Source organism: Ambystoma mexicanum, chromosome 2p (assembly GCF_040938575.1).
Source record: "Ambystoma mexicanum isolate Mex_15411 chromosome 2p, UKY_AmexF1_1, whole genome shotgun sequence".
In the NCBI taxonomy this organism is placed as follows: domain Eukaryota; kingdom Metazoa; phylum Chordata; class Amphibia; order Caudata; family Ambystomatidae; genus Ambystoma; species Ambystoma mexicanum.
In genome coordinates this window covers 1,113,828,167-1,113,843,116 of record NC_090923.1, presented here as the reverse complement: position 1 = coordinate 1,113,843,116, position 14,950 = coordinate 1,113,828,167, and the positions used below count along the sequence as shown (strand labels likewise).

Sequence of the window (14,950 nt, the reverse complement as noted above, 5' to 3'; positions counted from 1 at the left end):
GGAACTGAGGCCAATGTTCTTTAGCTACCGGGCTGATGATTTCGGAATCATTTTCCTTTTATGGGATACATAGGATATAATAAACACCCCTTGCACCCCTCCAAGTGCCCCATTAAAGGCATCCTTAAAGGCATCCTGCTTAAACAGAACTGGCACAGACACAGGTCTGTTCCATTCTGGTTTGTTTGAGGTCTAGCTCAAATGAGTACATGATGTCAATGGCATGCAGATTTTTTAGTGTTGGTTTGTTAATCCAGGGCTTGAAACTCAGATTATGTATGGTTTGGGTGAATAGTTTCAAATATGAAATCTCTAGTTGATGAAGTCATAGGTCATTAACCCCAATTACAACGACTGTATTTGCAATGTGTTGTATCTTGTGGCTTGCGCGTGTGGAATGTTGTTTCTTGTTCATGGATCAACATTCCACACAGGCCAGTTTGTTTGCCTTTTCCGTGCCTGGTGCAACTTTCCTGCTCTGGGTCCAGAATAAAGATGTAAATAACCTTACCGTGCCTCAGTTTACTTCACTTGAGACAAAGGAAATCTGGACCCCTTTCTTGCCCACGCATGCAGGGTTCGCAGTATTGGTTAAGCCGGCAGGAGCCGCGGAGCGCTCCGAAGTTGGGCCCGGCATTGCCCTCCAACGTGAGCTCTGTGGCGAGGAGTGAGCTACGTTGCTTGCCGGGCCGAGCCAAGCCGCTGCCCCTTATCCTTGGGGTGTGCTGCGGCCCGGGGCCAGGTCCCGTTGGCTAAAGCTGGGCTGCTCCCAGGCGGGAGCGGTCTAACGAGGGGCCTGACTTTGGATTCTGAGGCTGCCTCCAGGCGGGGGCGGCCGTAGGAGTGGCCACTGCTGCAGTGCCCATTGCGGCTGACTTTGCACTGTTGAGGCTGTTCCCAGGCGGGGGGGGGGGGCGTAGGAGGGGCCGCTGCCGCAGTACCCATTGCGGCTGGCGTAGGCCACACAGAGGGTGGCGTCGTTGCAGTGGTTGCTGCTGGCTGCGGTGACAGGAGCATTGCCCAGGACAGGTCGGGTGGCGTTATGAGCATCATCAGTCCCCGGCGCTCTATACGGATTGATTCCGAGGTGGAGCTACAGCCGGCGTTGGAGGACGAGCGTGAATACGCTTCGCCGGCAGCCCGGGAGGCGGGGCCAAAGCTGGCGTAATTGCGCTCACCAGACACCTCTTCCGGGTCTACGCCCACAGGGGGGGCGGGATACGCAAGGGAAGCGTTTCCTGCCTCGCCGTGTGCACACCGTTCTGTTTGTATTCAGAACGCAGTGGCCAGTCATCCGGTGTTGGGATCAAACACTCTGATTTGGAGGTGTGTTTCAACGTTTTTCTCATCAAGGTAGTGTGGCATTTTCTATAGTGTGCTGTTGTTTGAAGTGGCCTAGGAGGAGGCTCATCAAGGTACTGTGACATTTTTGCAGTTGCACTGTTTTTTGAAGTGGCCTAGGGGGAAGTTCATCCGGGTACTGTGGCATTCCGTGCCTGGTTCCCTGCTACCACATAACTGCCACCCAACAGGCCCATTTCTGATTGATAAGACATGTCTCACTCTGCTGCCAGACCCCCTCCGGCATTTTTGCCTGCTCCTGGTGAGCCAGCATCCCCATGGTACCAGTGGATTGCCTCCTTCAAGGTATATTTGAGGGCAGCTTGGTGTGCAAAATTTGATGATGATGAAACGGAGGCAGCGCTTTTGAACTGTATTGGCACTGAAGGTTTGCGAGTCTTTCGCCATCTGCCAGGGGAGGAGGTGACAGTGCCTGGGATTGGCGAAGGAGAAAGGGTGGTGAGTGCATATGAGACTGCGTTAAAGAAACTGGAGGATAGTTTTGGCAGGAGGATAAATGTAATTCTGGAGCGTTACAAATTCTTTTCCAGGGTGCAAGGGTCGGGTCAATCCATAGACGCATATGTGACAGCTTTGCGAGCTTTGATGGCCACCTGCAGATTTTCGGGGATTTTTGAGGAGTATATTAGAGACCAGATAATGATGAATACCAGCTGTCAGAAGATTAGGGAAAGGCTTTGGATTGAAAGTGACCCGCCATTGCAGAAGGTGGTGGAGATCGACAGAGCCATTGAGACATCCAGGGCAAGCGTACAAATTGTTACTGAGAAGGAGGGTTCCAGAGATGTCATTCAGGCTGTCTTACCTCGCAGTAGAGGTGGTGGTATGGATAATAAAAAAAAGTTTGACAAAGGTGACAACCAGGGATGAAGGTTGTCCAGATTTAACGAGCCTTGTAGGAAATGTGCCTGGTCCAGCCATCTGACTGGTTTGAAAGAATGTCCGGCTGCTAACATTGAGTGCAGAAAATGTAAATGTAGGGGTCATTATGCCCGCATGTGCAAAGTTGATGCGATAGTTGGTGCAGTGTCGGATGGTGGCGTTTTAGATCAGGATGGTGGGCCCCAGATTAAGGTTCAGCAGGGTGTGATACTGCATGTGGAGGGGGCTTCACGGAAAGGTCTGTGGGTTTCGGTGTTGGTGGATGGTCATCCTGTAGACATGCTAGTAGATTCGGGCTCGCCCTATACCGTAATATCTCCGGAGGTTTATGTGGAGATATTAGGGAAGGAGGTCTCAGCCTTGCATGCATCCGACATCAGTCCCAGCGCTTATGGGCAGAATCCTATTAGTGTGTTGTGTTATGATCGGGCTTGCATTGAATTCAAGGGTCGGCAAACCATCTGTAAACTTTATGTTGCACTCGGGGGTACCAGGGTATTTGGGTGGGATGAACAAGCTGCCTTGAGCATTGAAATTCCTCCAGGGAAGGATGTCCCTATATTGAGTATTCAGGAGGAGGTTGGGACTGAGGGGAGTCAAGTGACATCTGAGTCGCTTAAGGCTGATTTCCCTGAAGTATTTTCTGATACATTGGGGAGGCTCAAGGGATTTTCCCACCGCATTATTTTAAAAAGGGGTGCAATGTCCAAGATGCACAAAGTGAGGGGTGTAGCAGTTTTGGCCAGGGATGGTCTAAAGGCAGAGTTGGACAAATTAATTGTGTCAGGGGTCATTGAGCCAATTGAGTCTTCAGAATGGTTGTTCACGGTGGTATTGGTCAAGAAAGGGGATGGCAATGTCAGGATGTGTGTGGACCTTCGGGAGCTAAATTCGAACATTTGGGTCGATCGCCATCCCAGGCCAAATATTAATGAATTATTGCTTACCCTGGGTAGAGCAATGTGTTTTTCTACATTTGACCTTTCTGCTGCATATCACCAAATTGATTTGCACCCAGATTTCAGACCACTCACTTCTTTTGTGACTCCCTTTTGAGCATATCGTTTTTGCCGCATGCCTTTTGGCCTTGCATCAGCATCAGCTGTGTTCCAAGGTTGATGCATTAATTGTTTGGTGGTATGTTGGGATTGTGCTACTTCCAGGACGACATTTTGGTGTGGGGCAGTTCTAGGGAGGAGCATGATATCAGGGTACGTGAGGTTATGAAAGTGCTGAAGGTGAAAGGTTTGACTGAAGTTGGCGAAATATCAGGTGGGTGTGGATAAGGTGACGTATCTGGGTCACACCCTCGGTGCTGAAGGGGTCAGTCCTAAGCCTGACTTAGTGCAGGTGATGAAAGATACCCCAGTGCCTGCCAATAAGGATCAGTTGAAGGCATTTTTGGGTTTAGCAGAATACTATGTGAAATTAATTCCTAATTATTCTGAGAAAACCATATCCATGAGAGCTTTACTAAAGAAATGTGTCAGGTTTGAGTGGTCCGACAAGTGTTTGTAAGAATTCAAGGTCGTGAAGAATGATGTGGATAAGGCTCCATGTTTAAGGTCCTTTGACCCCAATTGCAAAACCATGCTTACTGTAGATGGCAGTGAGGCGGGGTTAGGTGCAGTTTTGGAGCAATGGTGTGAGGGGGAAGCTAGACCAGTGGCTTTCGTGTCTAGGACTTTGAGAGGTGCTGAAAGTAGGCTTTCCGTGACTGAGCGGGAGGCTTTGGCGGTAAACTGGGCATCGAAACACTTTAGGACGTTCTTATGGGGCATTCCATATGTGGTCAGGACAGATAATAGGCCGTTGGTGCATGTGCTCACCACTCTGGGTGCAGTGACTGTATCTCCGAGGATTGCTAGGTGGATTGTGGAGTTGCAGGAGTACAACTTCCCCATGGAATATTTGCCTGGGAAATTAAATGTTGTTGCTGACTGCTTACCACGTTTGCCGGTGTCAGAGGGTGTACATTTTCAAGAGGATGCTGTTGGGGAAGAGGAGGAGTTTCAGATTGCGTGTGTCATTACCACCATTGATAAGTCTGTTTGGACTTCGGAGAGTGAAAGGGATGTTGAGCTGTGTTGGGTCAGAGAAGGTTTGAGTAGGGGTTGGGAGGCGGTCAAGAGCAGACCAGAGGTTAAAGGGTACTCCCAAGTGCTGGATGAGTTGGCGATTGGTCCCTGGGGTGTGTCAAGAGGCGAGAAATTGATTCCACCTATATGCTTGAGGGATAGGCTTCTGGCGTTTGCCCATGAGGGGCATTTAGGACAATCTTTGACCAAGAGGAGGCTGCGGGAGGAGTATTGGTGGCCTTCCATGGATCGTGAAGTTGAGTTGGTAGTGAAGGATTGTCATGCGTGCGCCATGAGCGACAAGAGCAAGGTGGTTTGCCCCCAGCCTGTTTATGTGGTTGATATTCCCAGTGAAGTGTGGTCAAAGGTGGCTCTGGACTTCATGGGTCCCTTTGAATGCTTACAGCCGGAGTGCAGGTTTTTGTTGCTGCTGGTGGACTACACTTCCAGATGGGTGGAGGTGGCTGCGTTTGGCAGGGTGACAACGGAGTGTGTCATAGCTTTCCTTAAAAAAAAAATGTCGATAGGAAAGGGATCCCGGCCAGTCTGCCACTGATAATGGTGTTCATTTTACGTCCAGACTCATGAGGGAATTTTTGGGGCAGTGTGGGGTAGAGCACCATCGCACTGCACTTTACAATCCAAGTGCCAATGGTCTGGTGGAAAGAGACAAAGGAGTGATTAAAAATGCTATTCAATTGGCCTTCGCCAATTGGCAGGAGGTAATTTCTGAGTATTTGTCGGCTTACCGCAAGACTCAGTCAGTGAGCACGGGTAGAACGCCCTTTGAATTAATGAGGGGAAGGAAACCGGGAACAACATTGAGGTCTTTGGCATTGGGTGGGGCCGGTCCGTGTGAGTTGGATCTCGACGGTGTGCAGAGGAGAATTTTGGCACGCCAGGAAGCTGTGAGGTTTTCCCAAAGGGGTAGGAAAGAGTTGCAGGTCAAGGTGGGTGATGTTGTGTGCATAAAAAATCCCAGATTTGTGGAGAAAGGGGGTAGTGCATTTTTACCCTCTAAGAGTGTTGTCAAATGTGGCAAGGGTTATGTACAGTTGGAGGATGGCTCTAAGTGGAGCAAGAGGCGGGTTGTGGGTTTAGATGGTGGTCTAACATGGAGGCTTCGTGTGGAGATGTTGGGGTGGAGGGAGAAGTGGGTAATGTGTTAGACTTCACACTTGACAGGAAGGATGATCGCATGTTGGAGGAGAATGATGGACCGTCAAGTGGGGGTGTCCCGGGGTGTGTTGTGGAAGGGCAGGCCTTGGATTGGGCTTGGTGTGAGGAGGGTGTGCAGGCCGCCGAGGTATATGACATGTCTGGCGAAAATGGGGGTAGTGCGGGGCACCCCGTGAGGTGTTCTGGGCCTCCCATCAAACTCAGGGATTATGTGTGTTAGTGAACACCAGTTTGGGTTAGCTATAATTTTTCTATGTTTTGATTGCATCTACTGCATTGCATCGGGGTGTTATTGTGTGACCTGCTAATGCTATTTTGTTACTTCTAGTATCTTCCCTTTACACGCTTTATTATCTTTTTGTGGTATGTCACCCTGTGTTGTTCTTTTGGGGGAGTAAGGGGAGAAGATATGTTGTATCTTGTGGCTGGCGCGTATGGAATGTTGTTCCTTGTTCACGGATCAACATTCCACACGGGCCAGTTTGTTTGCCTTTTCCGTGCCTGGTGCGGCTTTCCTGCTCTGGGTCCAGAATAAAGATGTAAATAACCTTACCGTGCCTCAGTTTACTTCACAATGGCTTGCTTGTATTCTCGTCAGCAGCGTTGACCATTGCTGGAAAAAGAGGGGGTGGCACCTGGAAGGCAGAAGACCACAATAACTCTCATGGAGATTTTTTTTTTTTTGGTGAAGTAGCATTTGCACACTCATTTTGCAAAACTCATAGTCAAGTGTGTCCACCTGGGATATCCTTAGTCTGTCTGGGTAGGGGAGGGCTCCTACTGCTCCTCCTCCTATTTTATAAGTTCTTTTTGAGACAATTATTTTATAGCCAGGCGATACTGTGGAGTCAATGACTAGTTGGTGATCGTCAGTGAACTATGTCTCTTTGATTCCTAGTAAGTGTACAATGAATAATCTCTTCTATTAACTGGCAGACACTGCTTGCATTTTTAATAGCTGATCTACTGTTATGTGTGACTATTTTTAGAGATTGTGGGTTTGTGGGGTTTTAGGCTGCTACCTGGAAGAGGGCATTGTATTACATGCAAGACTACCCTAGACTTTTGGTTGGTAGGAGCCTTCGTAGCCTTTGAGGTTATACACATTCCTTTGCAGAGCAGAATTCTGGGGTTTTTCCTCAATGTTGGTACTGGTTGATTTACTGAGTTGGTTAGGGGTATGATGCCAAGAGGATTAAGGGTCAGTTGGCATCTCTTATAGACCTTGAGTAATCGAATGGGTTTGAAGTGCAAATAAGGTTGAGTTTTTAGCATGGAACATAATTGTTCCATTGTTTTATGTAATTATGCTCCATGTTTCTCTTTCTATGGCAGGATAGTTGTGTCCCACTTTTGTCTTGAATGCATGGGATTTTTACGCAAATTCATTCAGCTATAAAAGTGGGCCATACAGTTCAGATTAAGTTTTCCAGAGCAGATCAGATACACGCTTGCAATAATGAAAGACCATAGGTGTCAGATTACATTTTTTTAAAGCAGGTCGGCAGTAGATTAAATATTCCAGTGATAGTACAATACTTTAGGGGCTAGAATCAGCGTTTTAAATGCAGGTGAGATGCTATGTAAGCGCACAGGCAATAATACAGAGATTTAGGGGCCAGAATTACTTTTTTTTAAATGCAGATCAGATGCAAATTAAACGGAAATAATACAGGGCTTTAGCTGCCAAAGGTTTTGTAAACGCAGGTCAGATAAAAATACCCCAGCCAGCAATAATATAGTGCCTTAGAGGGCCCATTCAATGTTTTAAACGCAAGTCACATGCACATTAAACATGTTAACAATAATGCAAGACGCTAGGACTGAATGTTATTTTTATAAATGTACACGACAAAAATGAAACCTTCTTGAAATACACAAAATGATACAATGACTTAGTGTCAGGAGGCAATTTTACAAGTACAAGAAACACAGGTAAGTGCACCAGGCATTATAAGGCCTTTGATGTGTGTCGTGGACGTGTAATCAGAAAAAAGCATATCATTCTATAATGGTAGAAAGAACCAGATTGCATTTCAGTATAGCATAGTTGATCAAGATGAAAGAGGGCAAGTGCGGGCCAAACTCCGTCAAACAGAACCTGCCCTCGTATGTGCAGCCCTTTCCTGTGCATGCCAGCCAGTGGGAAGCCTCTGAACAGGGATGTAATGGATTCACAAGGGCTGGATGCACAAGGGCTGGAAGGACCAATCAGAGAGCTGCCTGCTTCTAAAATGGTGCTAGGAACAAAGGTGAGGCAAAATGTTGAACAAAATGATGGGATCTTATACCGCTAATTGCAGCTCAAACAGAGAGTGATCAGTGGATGTTGCTGCTGACCACTTATTTCAAGGGAACAATTAAGAACTCTCTCCTTCTCAATCTTCAATCGTACAAGCGTTGGACGTATTTGGGCCAAATAAGAAACATGCTCGGTATACAGGTATTCCTTTTTTTGGTTTGGTGTAAATCTGTCAAGTAGTTTTCCGATCCCAAAACACTTTACAATATCTCCGATGACGTAGTGCACCACTGAGCCTTTTCAGAAATGACCATGGTTTTTTAGCCTAATTGTGGCAATGTGGACAGGCTGAAGGCTGTGGCTGGTGGGGTCTGGTTATCCACTAGTGAGGGGATATGGGCCACAGCCAGTCATAAATGGTCTTTTTATCCTAATTGGGGCAAAGTGGACAGTAAGCAAGGACAACGACTGTGACACCCAGCCATGGCCAAAAGCCAAGGCCAGCGGGATCAGGAAGAAGAGAGGAGGAAGAGGGTCATCGTCTTTTATACTAATTGTTGTGTATTGAATAGCCACCATTTTGCAGGTCAAGTGATATTATGAAAAATCACACAAATTACTTTGATAACCTAATTAAGGTATCAACTTGTTTTCCTTTTGGGTCAATACTTTATATAATGTGTATATATATATATATATATATATATATATATATATATATATATATATATATATATGATACATTACTCACTGTAATCGTATTTCTGATGCTTGTATCTGCTTAGATTCACATGCTGTGCATAGGCCGACATCTAGTGGAAGCTGCGGTGTATTACATTTTTTTTTGAAACTCGAAAATGGGCGTCGACACAGGGCGTGCCAGTAATACTATTCCTAGTGTGACGTCCACTGTACCCAAGATCCCTCACGCGTCTAGGATCCTCAGATTGTATTTTTTTCTGACATGAGGTAGCATGATGAGTAGCGCGAGTACAGATAATCCAAGCAGATAGATAGATTGGTAAGACTACAAGCAACCATGCGCCTTCTCTCAGAGGGGAGGAAGGGTGGGTCGCATGTGACTCTAAGCAGAATCAAGCATCAGAAATACGATTACGGTGAGTAATGTATCCCTTCTGAGGCTTGTGGAATCTGCTTAGATCACATGCTGTGCATAGATTAGCGAGCAGTACCTGAAGAAGGAGGTGGGATGTGAGAAGGGTCATGAGCAAATAAATGTCTTAGAACAGCTTGTCCCACTTGTGTATCTGTCTTGGAATGGGTGTCAATGCAGTAATGCTGAGTAAAAGTATGAATAGAGCTCCAAGTAGCTGCTTTGCAAATGGTGTCAAGGGGTACATTTGCAATGAAAGCCAGAGTGGCCCCAATGCCTCTAGTAGAATGGGCTCTTGGCGTGAAAGGCAGAGTTCTTTCAGAGAGTGAGTAACACAGCTGGATACAGTTAATAATCCACTTCGAGATGGCACCTTTAGAGACGCGATCCCCCTCTCTGCCTGTAGCTACGGAGACAAACAGTTGATCTGTTTTCCTTAGCGGTCTGGTTTCATTTACATAGTAGAGGACCGCCCTACGCACATCTAGGGTGTGTAGTTTCACCTCAGCCGAGCTTTGAGGGTTTTGGAAGAAAGCCGGAAGCTTGATGGACTGGTTTACCTGGAATTTAGATATAAACTTAGGTGAGAACCTAGGGTGTGTGCGTAAAACCAGTTGGTCTTTATGGACAGTAAAGAAGGGATCCTGCACTGACACAGCCGGAATTTCATTGACCCTTCTTATAGAAGTAATAGCTACTAAGAAGGCCGTTTTATAAGTCAGGTGTTTGAGACTGCTTTTATGCATGGACTCGAAAGGGTGCCACGTGATGAAGTGGAGACGGATTGTTGCTATTGTCCGTTTCTCGAATTGGAACTAGAAAACTACCCTTTACAAAACGCCCATGTCTTGTTTTCAGGCCGCATCAGACAGAATATCCCCCAGTCTGCACCAGTACACCAGTGTGAGAGGACGTGCCTCTGTGCTTTTCTGTTTTGGACGGCTGCTGCTTTAAGGAAAAGAAGCTCCATTGCCTACAAAAACCTACCTACAGCGCGGAGCGCGCGCGGAGTACCGTGCAGAGTACCAGTCTGCACCAGTACACCAGTGTGAGAGGACGTGCCTCTGTGCTTTTCTGTTTTGGACGGCTGCTGCTTTAAGGAAAAGAAGCTCCATTGCCTACAAAAACCTACCTACAGCGCGGAGCGCGCGCGCAGCGGGCGGAGGGGAGGGGGCTTCGCCCCCCTGGATCATCCGCGGGGGTCATCCGCTGCTGCCCTGGCACGATCCACACGGAGGTGAGGTGGGATCCACTATTTCTCTATTCCTCTATTCCCCTCATTGTGGGAATTTTTCTTCTCGTCTGTTTGCACCTGTCACTTTTCCTGGAGCACTCCGGTTTTGCTGAATATCCTGCTGAACATCCTCCTTCAAGTCACTCTTTCCTACACGCCCCCTCAACCCCCGCCTTTGGTGACCGCGGTGTCACTCTATCTGCATTCCAGCACCTGAGTCTGCATTGCCCTATCTCCAACTGAGAATGGAGGAGGATCCCGAGCAACGCTGTCTCAGAAGCCATTTGAAAAAAAATACTGTGTCCACGCCCCATTCTCAGCTTCCTAACTCACACAATTTTGTACCAACGCTTAAGCTAGGACCTGCGCAGGGCTCAGTCGGCTCAGTTATACCATCTCGTCAGACGCAGATACCCGTGGCCGCTCTGGGATCTGGAGGTGCAGAGGGATGTGCCTCTCTCGCCCTGGCACCGGAGAACAGTCGGATGCTGACTCCGCCTACCTACGCCATCGACCTCCCTACCGCTCTGGCGAGTGGCCCTAACATCGAGCAGATCGGAGGATCTCTCGCTGTGGGTCTGAGGGCGGTGGCAAGGGGGCGTGGAGTTAATCATTCACCCGCACAGGAGCCACGGACGACATCTTTGGGGCTCGTGGGAAAATCTCCAGAAACCCAGATAATCAATCCTGCTAGTATGTCTAGCGAAGACGGTCCACAGGCGGACTTGAAGGCGGCGGTGGAGATATTGGAAAATCACAGTATACGGAATCTGGACCCCGGAAATAGGGGGACCTCCTCCCAGTCGACCATAATGGCCTTGGTTCACTCTGTGCCGCAAGAGATTACAGCTCATTCTCCTGAACAAAGTCTTAAAGAAAATGTATCACCGTCAACTGCTCTGTTACCACGCCATCTTGAGGAAACTCACACAGCGATTCCGCAGTCAAATGATGATTCATTAATACAGATCTCTATTTCATCTACAGAAGACCCCACCTGCCCTCAGACAGTAGAGGTCTCAAATAACCAAACCTCACCTTCCATAATGAGCCTAGACTCAAATGCTGATCTACAATCCAAGGCCTTGGACACTTCTAACCCTAAACTGAATTCTCTGCCTAATAAGAAAAGAATTCAATATAAAAGAAGAGGCAAGCAGAAATCCAAGCTGCCTCCGCCACAAGGAACTAATGACCAAACATCTATACAAAAAAGAAAAGAAGATGGTGATGTTAAAGAAAACAAAATGACCAGAAGAACCGGGTCACAGTCTTTGACCAAAAAACGAGGGCTGGGGAAGCAGTCCCTGCCAATTCCGCTGCTCTCTAATGCCCTCTTGAACTTCTTTAAGATACAAGGAAAACGGAAACTCTCTCAGGACTCCGAACTTTCAGATGCAGAAATTCTAGAAGCATTGGAGGAGACGCCCCCTTTACCAAAATGCAGAAAACTAATATCTGGCCAATTAAAACAGTTAGAGGTGATCCCGACGGAAGACATCCAGCCTCAACCTACGGATGGGAACGTAACCAATACAGCGCACTGCTCCCCAATATCAAAAAACAGAAAATCAGTACCTGGCCGCAAAACACAGAATGATGGGACGCTGTCAGAAGACATCTATCCTCAATCTATTGACGTGAACATCAGCGATACAGAACAGTGCACCCAATCAGACCGTCTGTCTGCGAAAGGAGTCCATACAGTTCCATATACTCGACGAATTAATTCAGGCATATTGGATCTACCTGGACCTGAACCGCCCATACCCGTTCAGCCTACCCAAATGCAACAGCCAGAAATGCAGACAGATCAGATAGGGCTCTCGCAACCTGTTCTGTCCTGCCCGAATTACAGGAAACAAAGTCAGGCCACAGAGCCGCAGTCAGGGAGTGGCAGTTACTTGGACCGAAGAAATATGGACTCTATAAGAGAGTCTACAGCGCCTGAAGATCATCGGCATCAACAGGGAATACTGGACATCTTGGATCTGCTCCAACCTAAAGTATATCCCTCTCAGACACTAATGAGCCCACAACCCTGGGCAAAAATTCATCTTCCATCCTCCAATCTTCGGTCTACTCCACAAGACCCCACTCTTGATTCTGTGCCACAACGTAGCTCGATTAATGGCCCATGGAACTCCTCGCCCAGACTACCAAATCTTCCGGAGACTGAGTACACCACAACGAGACGCCGGCACTCAGTTTCGAACACTCTACCCACAGATGGTAGAGACACCTCATCAAAAAACGGAAGACCACCTGACTCGCAAGCATCAATACATAAAGACTTACCAAATAATAAGAGAGACATGACTACGATCATGTCAGCAATAACTATTGCGATGGCTCCCTTTTGCAAACTATATGAAACCTTAGGCGAAACATCAAGAGATAACACAGCTACCTTAGCAATTATCCAATCAAAGCTGACTTTCCTTGAGGGGTTTATATCGGCAATAGATCTGAAATACGACATTGCCCAAAGGAAAAGAGAGGAAATTGATCTAGACTTTGAAAATACGACGGCGATCAAGTTTCAAAATCCCACTGCACCTGTCCTAGTGGAACAAAAATCCACACAGACTATATCTAGGAAAGGAGATGATGAATTAGCATCAATATTCAAGCCAAAACCAGCCACAATGACGAGCAGAACTAACCTGAAGACTGCCACACTCCCGATACAAGGAAAAAAGGCCCTTACACTAACAGAAAAGGAGAAAAAAGATCCACTGCGACGACCGCCCTCTCCAGTCAAGTCAGCATTGGCCACACAGGCAATCATGGCAAGTAAAGAAATTACGGCCAAAGGGAAAGCAATGGCTGTATCAGCGACTGACTTAGCTCAATCGCCCAAATCAACTGCTGATTTCTTGGACTCTAGCATCTTGAACAATATGTCTGTCCACAGTGAACAAGATCTATCTCCTAAGTCTAAAGAACATCATGAGACAGAAATCAGTCCCCTGACAACCTCAATTCCGCCTCTAGCTAAATGTGCTACAGTGGAAGGTCCCGTGATACTACACACAAATGAGGATGAATGCGCCATGACACATATAGACGCTGCCCCACAAGGGCGGCACATACCCACCGCCAATGCAGACACAAAAGGAACCCGGCAGACGCATCCTAGCCGACCACATATACCAACACAAATATCAGAGGTAACGGCTAAAGTAGAGAAAGCAACTCGACTCTTCAAATTAGAACCAATATCGAGCAGAGATAAATACATGGTCCTTAACCGCAGAACAGTCCTAAAGATAACATCGTCCATATCCAGCCTGAAGTCTCTGAAAACGGAAGACTTCAATTTAATAGAGCCATATCACAGAGACAACAAGGCTAAAGCCTATCTCCATATTAAGGCAGGCGCAATTCAAAATCTGAGTCAGGAAGCGGCAAAAGAATTAAAAACTGCTGGCCTCCTCCTAACCGAAATTACAAGCCAGGATCCGCCATGCAAAAGAGGAAATCGGAAAGAATCGAATACTAACAAACGGAAAAAGGAAGCTAATTACGACGAGCAGTATTCTGCTCGAAGAGCAGAACTAAAAAATCATTTCCAGGTCCAGCCAGACACGAAAGAGGAGACACATAGGGAAGATCTTAACATAGCACGAAGAATGGAGCCAAGGGTCAATCCGGGGAAGCGGGAAGAAAAACACAATCGTAAATACTCGACTGATACCTACGAAGTCTTTCCGTCCCAAAACTATCAAGTAAGATCAAGAATTAGCCCGGACAAAGCGACTCTAATCAGACACCGTGGATATCAAAGAAGTGAAAGGCTACGACATGGCTCTCCGCAACGAAGAAGACTCGACTCTAATAGAAATCGCACGCACTACTCCCCGAATAAGCGACACCATGATCCTCCGGCTAAGATAAAGAAAGATACATCTACAGGTGGTCCGTGGAACTGGCTAAAAGGAGCTCTCAGCTCTAATAGAGGCAGATAGCAACTATTTAGCGAAGCGAAAGAATCCACCCACCCTAAGGCGGTGACGCTAGCCTCATGGAACACCAGAGGTCATGCACATTTAACCGATCCTAATAGTGAAGACCTGGGCCGCTTCGACATTCTCTGCCTCCAAGAGACATGGCTTCTGGAAAAACCGAACATGGATGGATTTGAGATAGAGACTTCGCCGGCAGTTAGAGGATTCCTAGGCCGGCCTTCGGCTGGCCTTCTGATTGCCGTAAGGACAGGACAACATCTGAAAATCATCAAAACGTTTGTTAAAACCTATGGGATCCTGGCAATTCTCATACAATGGACTCACTACTCAGAAACCACCAGACTTTGGATAGACACCTCCCTTGCTGTCATTACGACATATTGGAATCCTCAAAGAACGTCCACCATTGCCTTCTGTCAATCTATGGCTGAAACGATTGACGCCATTGTGATTGAGTCGAATACGACGCATATCATAATATGCGGGGATTTGAATTCGAAGTGTCCTCATCCGAAAGAGGCTGATCTAAAAACAGTCCCGACCACGCTAACTGAAGTGAGAGGACAGGCCTGGATGGAATTGATGGCTTCCAGAAATTTACACAATGTAGCATGGATGAAGGACTGGCAAACCCAAATTCCGACCTGGGAAAGAGGCTCTTCCACAGCCACGCTCGACTATATTTACACCTCTAACGCCATGACTTTAGAAATGGAATGTTACAAGGTGATCAAAACCCTCGCGAGCGATCATAACATGCTTACCATAAGATGGACTTCTATCGCCAGGGAAACCAGAATTTATACCCCTTCGATTGAGTGCAATCCCCAACAGACTCGATTGCGCATGACAGCTGCCAGCGTTCGAGCTATGACGCAACAATACTAC

The 14,950-nt window shown here is 47.1% G+C and overlaps 1 protein-coding gene across 2 annotated transcripts in view; it reads right to left on the bottom strand.

Moving 5' to 3' along the window:
- Positions 1 to 14,950, bottom strand: part of LOC138567171 (early endosome antigen 1-like) — a 1,584,277-nt gene that overhangs the window by 1,253,757 nt on the left and 315,570 nt on the right. Inside the window, exon 3 of one of the 2 annotated variants that reach the window (XM_069645141.1) lies at positions 6,055 to 6,136. The exons of the other annotated variant lie outside the window; for it this stretch is intronic. The gene's annotated coding sequence lies outside the window, so the exon portion shown is untranslated. The remainder of the gene's footprint in view (positions 1 to 6,054; positions 6,137 to 14,950) is intronic. 2 annotated transcript variants of the gene reach the window in all.